Source organism: Globicephala melas, chromosome 1, assembly GCF_963455315.2.
Source record: "Globicephala melas chromosome 1, mGloMel1.2, whole genome shotgun sequence".
Lineage (NCBI taxonomy): Eukaryota > Metazoa > Chordata > Mammalia > Artiodactyla > Delphinidae > Globicephala > Globicephala melas.
In genome coordinates, this window is record NC_083314.1 from 45,760,249 (window position 1) to 45,765,729 (window position 5,481).

Genomic DNA, 5,481 nt, shown 5'->3' on the forward strand with positions numbered 1-5,481 from the left:
AAGCTACCAGCACTCACAGAGCTTTTCCTCCTGCCTTCCTCACCTCAGATTGTTGGGAGGATTGTATTAGTCCACGAGGGCTGCCAAGACAAAACACACAGCCAGGGTAGCTTAAACAACAGAAATTAATTTTCCTACAATTCTGGAAGTGAGAAGTCTGAGATCATGGTGTTGGCAGGTTGCGATTCTCCTGAGGCTTTGCCTTGCAAATGGCCACCCCGTTGCTGCCTCTTCACATGGTCGTTCCTCTCTGCCCACGCAACCCTGGTGTCTCCCTGTCTGTCCAAATTTCCTCTTGTTATAAGGATACCATTCAGGTTGCATTACGGTCCACCCTAATGGCCTCATTTTAACCCAGTCCCCTCTTTAAAGGCCCCATCTCCTAGTATAGTCACATTCTGAGGTACTGGGGCTTAGGGCTTCCACATATCAATTTTGGGGGACGCAATTCAGCCCATAACAAGAACCAAATAAAATCACGTGCAAATGCCCAGCATGATGTCTGCCAGGCACACGGTAACATCCTACAAATTTGAGTTCCCCCCTCTTTCCTGCTAGTAGGATACTAAAGGTTTAAGACAACCACTTAGTTGGAGCAAGTATAAACTCTGGCTCCTGTGGGTATAAATTGTTACTAAATAGGGATAAGGGGGATCCAAATTCATGAGCTTCTATTAATCAAAACTGGTTTGGGGATTTCATTTTTTAAAAATTAGATTTATTGAGGTATAATTCTATATCATAAAATTCACCCTTTCAAAGTGTTCAATATATGTTCAAGGAGTTCTGACAAAGGTATATAGTCAGTCGTGCAACCACCATTACAATCAAAATACAGAACACTTCTATTGCTCCAAAAAGTACCCTCATGTCCCTTTGCCATTTCTCCCCTCTCCGAGCCCTTTGTAACCACTGATCTTTCTGTCTCTACAATTTTGACTTTTCCATTATGTCCATTATGTCATATAAATGGTCATTTGTGATTGACTTTCACTTAGCATAATACTTCTGAGATTCATCCATACAGCTACATGTATCAGTTTCAGTAGTTATCCATTTATCAACTTTTTTTTTTTTTTACCAATTTATACCAAAGATACCACAATTTGTTAAACCATTCGCCAATCGATGGGCATTTGAATGGTTTCTACTTTTTGGTGATTATGAATAGAGCTTCTATGAACATTAAGAGTACATGTCTTTTCGTGGATGTATGCTTTCCTTTCTCTTGGATAAATACCTTAGAATGGGATTGCTGGGTGCTATGATACGGGGATGCTTAACTTTTTAAAAAACTGCAGACTGGGTATGATTTTGCACCCCCATTGGCTGAGTGTTTTACACGTATTTTATCACAGTCTGTGCCTTGTCTTTTCATTTTTCTTAACACTATCTTTTGAAGAGCAGGAGTTTAAAATTTTGATGAAATCTAATTTATCAATTTTTATTTTTATGATATATGATTTTTGTGTGTGTGTAGCTAAAAATCTGTATTTAATCCAAGGTCACAAAGTTTTATCCTCTATTTTTCTTCCAGAAGCTTTATAATTTTAGTTCTTGCATTTACTACTATAATCCGTTTCAAGTCAATTTTTGTATGTGGTTTGAAGTAAGGGTCAATGTTAGTTTTAGGCATATGAATGTCCAATCACATACCAACACAATGCATTAAAAAGGCATCAAATTACCCCATCAAACTACCTTGACACCTTTGTCTGAAATCAGTTGATTATACACATGTTGGCCCACATCTGGACTCATATTATTCCATTAATCTATCTTTCTATACTGTGTGCCTATGCTACGTGTGTGTGTCCAAATCCATATTGTCTTTATTTTTGTAGCTTAAAAATAGTCTTCAAATCAGGTAGTGTTAGTTTTCCAATTTCATTCTTCTTTTTCAAAATTGTTTCTGCTATCCTAGATCCTCTGCATTTCTATATAAACTTCAGAATCAGTTTGTGAAGTTTTACACAAAAGCCTATCCGGAGTTTGATGGGGATTACTTGTATCTATAAAGGAATTCATTTTGATAAATTAGATGAACACCATTCCTAATTTGGTCAAGCTTTGAAACAAGCTTTGGTATTTTAGAAAACTGTTCAGTTTTTCATTAGGTTGGATGTTGATTTCGAAGCCTGTGATTCTCACCTTCTCTTCTGAGTCTAGGATGCCATGGAAAGAGGCATCGCCCTGGTGACAGAAACACCCGGGAGTGTGTTTTGTCCTGGAGAGGAAAGGCAGTTTCCTCCTTCAGGTGAACTCTGTCTATGTCTGTGATAGGTAACATCTCACAACTCCAACCCCAGAGAAGCTGTTTCAAGGCATTGCCAAATAATCACCCTTCCCTCCTTTGTCAAGAGCAAAGTTCGTCTGATTTAGGAAAAGTGGTCTCGTTCACAGCCCAAGCACAGGCCCCAGGAGGAGCGTGTTCTGGAAAGCGATTGAGGAGAGGCCCAGAAAAAGCCAGGGCAGAGGCTTTCTGGAAGCACTGCCATCCCTAGCAGGGGGTCTTCCAGATGAACTACCCAGAGTAGGGGCCGTGACTGCCGCCCAGCCAGCTCCCCAGGGACTACCCTGAGAAACCCAGCCTGTCAGCAGCAGAATTGTTGCCCGTGCTTTATACTGGGAATTGTTAGCAGTCTCTAAATAGACCATTCATTTTTCCTTTCAGCACAGAAGGGTCTCACAACTCCAAATACCACCAGGGGCCTGAATGTTTCAAGTCAAAACATTCCCCAAACCACAGCCCTCGGGTGAGAGGCCGAGCTAGCCAAGGGTTTGGAGGAAAAACCACCACCTACCAGCCTGGAAACCACTGTGTACACAGGAGGCTGGTCGCCTTGCTCACAGAGGCTGGGAGACTGAGCATTTGCACTAGTGAGACTTAATCTGATAAAGCCACCTTTCCTACATTTCCCCTTTGCCGGAGGACCCAGTCCTGGGGCTGGAGGCTGCGCGTGGGGCGGGGCCGCCCAGGGTACCTGAGCCACCCCTGCCCCGCTTCTTCCTACCCGGTTGTGATAAAAAAAAAAAAAAGCGAGCGAGAGAGAGAGAGAGAGAGAGAGAGAGAAAGAAGAGAGGGTTTTGCAACAGTCCCGGTGCAGCATTTGATTCGGGGAGCAGCGGAGCGGTGTCAAATCTCTGCCAGGATGCAGCCAAGCAACTCCAGGAGCACGAGCGCGGCGGCGCTGCAGAGACGCTGGCGCGGGCACCAGCCCACCGGGGAAAGCCGGGATCTCTGGAGCTGTGGCTCCCAGGGCCCCCGACCGCCATCCAGCAGGCAAAAGAGATCCCGGAGGTCCTAGTGGAGCCGCGCGGTCGGCGGTGCTGCCTGCCGGGCCGCTTCCTGGGGGAGGGAAGTGCTTTGAGATCTCTGACAGGATGAGGACGCCAAGGAGGCGTTTGGCCGCAAGATCCTGCCTGAGTCGCGGCTGCTCAGGCCGCACCGGAAGGAGAAGATGTCCTTGGAGATGTCTATTCATTCCCCTCTCGCCCTCCAGCACGGAGTCGTAGATGCACGTGGACACGAACTTTATACTGGTGGTGCTGGGGCGCTGCCGCTGCCGAAGATTACCCTGGAGCCGCACCAGCGGAGGAAGGCGGCGACCCAGCCCGAGGTCCGCTGCTACCTGCAGCACATGGTCCTCGGCTGCCAGTACCCGCACCCAAACCAGGTTATTCACTGGGACCTCAGGCTGGGCAAACTCTTCCTGAATGACGATCTGGAGGTGAAAATAGGGGATCTGGCCCCGCAACCAAAGGTGAATATGATGGGGAGCAGAAGAAGGAAACCCTGTCTAAATACACAGCTCTTGAGGTGCTGAGCAAGAAAGGGCACCGTTTCCTGGTGGACGGGGGGCCTGTTGGGTGCATCATGTTGATATATACCTTGTCGGTGGGTAGATCACCTTTTGAGATCTCCTGCCTAAAACTGACCTACTTCTGGATCAAGAAGAATGTATGCAGGATTCCCAAGCACATCAACCCCGTGGCCACCTCCCTCTTCCAGAAGATGCCGCAGACAGGTCGCATTGCCCACCTGATCATTCATGAGCAGCTCAAGACGAGTTCTTTACTTATGGCTACATCCCAGCCCATCTCCCATTACCTGCCCCACCATTCCATCAAGGTATTCAATCGCTCTCAGAAGCCTGGATCCCAGCAACAGGAAGCCACTCACAGTCCTAAATAAAGGCCTAGAGAACTCTATGCCCAAGACTCCCTGGGGAAACTCTTTCCAGTGGTCCAGGAGACCAGAGAGTGCCACTGCACTCCCCAACCACTGCACCACCAGCTGTAGTGGCTGCATAGCGTGAGTGCCTCCAAGCCCTCTGAGAGGGGGCTGGTGAGGCAAGAGGAGGCTGAGGATCCCTCCGGCATCCCCTTCTTCTGAGTCAGCAAGTGGGGGACTATTGGGACAAGTGCAGCCTCGGGCATCAGCCGTGTTCTCCGATGATTGGACTCACCTCATCCTCTGGTGCCTTGGTGACAGTCTGTGGTTCATAGAGCATGGTGGTGCAGAGTTCTCCCTCGCCATGAGTTCCCATCCTAACTCCTCCATGAAGATCACTCTCCAAGTACTTCCAAAACCACACGAGTGAACACTTGCTGAAGGTGGGTACCCACGGGAAGGTGATGAACTAGTCCAGCAATCCTACCTGCCTACCTGATTCTGCAAGCACAGAACCATCACCCTGCATCCTGCAACGTCTTCCAGCACCACAGCAAACTTGTCCTGTGCCCAGCATGGCAGCTGTGACCTACATCGACTAGAAGCCGGATTTCCACAAGAACTGCCTGAATCTCCTGGAGGAGCACAGCCGCCCCAGGAGTCTGGCAAGTCAGCTCTTCTATGCCCACCCATGGTGGACAAGCTGCTGAGCTTTCCCTCAGCCAACAATCGCCTCAGGACCTCCTCACAGCCCCTCCCAGGACTACTGCCCGTCCTCACCCCCACCAGCCCCTTGGGCCCCTATGGGTTAGCCCCCGCTGTGCTGGGTTTTCTGTGATATGTCCCCTCACTCCGACCGGGTGGCTGGAAATAGAGCTATGTCTTCCTTGCAGGTGGGAGTTGCTATTATTTTTGTACATGTTGGGGTGTAGGTTCTACGGCCTCTTCACCTTCCCTCTCAACCCCACCGTATGAATTGTACAGAATACTGCTATTGAATTCAGGACTGTCTTTTTCTTGGCTTTTATACACATTAAACACGCGCGAATCGTTTTAAAAAGGTGCGGGGAGCGCTGATTGGCTACTAGTTGTCATGTGCACTCAGTGGCCACCTGGCTCAGCCAGTTAGCGGCAAGACCTGAGTGCTCTGGAGGTGCTGTGCAGAGGTGGCTATATGGGCTACATGGGATGCCTGCTTTCATTGTCTCTTAGCCCAATAAGTCATGTAGCAATGGTAAACAAAGTCAGTGACAACACATTAAGTCCTTCACAAAGTGCCTTTGACAAAAGATGGTCGCCTGCTGAGA

General features: G+C 48.1%; 1 pseudogene; it reads left to right on the top strand.

The window, feature by feature from the left end:
* The first annotated feature begins 495 nt into the window (after window positions 1–495).
* LOC115861679 (serine/threonine-protein kinase PLK1 pseudogene) lies at window positions 496–5,012 on the top strand (annotated as a pseudogene).
* The last annotated feature ends 469 nt before the right edge of the window (window positions 5,013–5,481 follow it).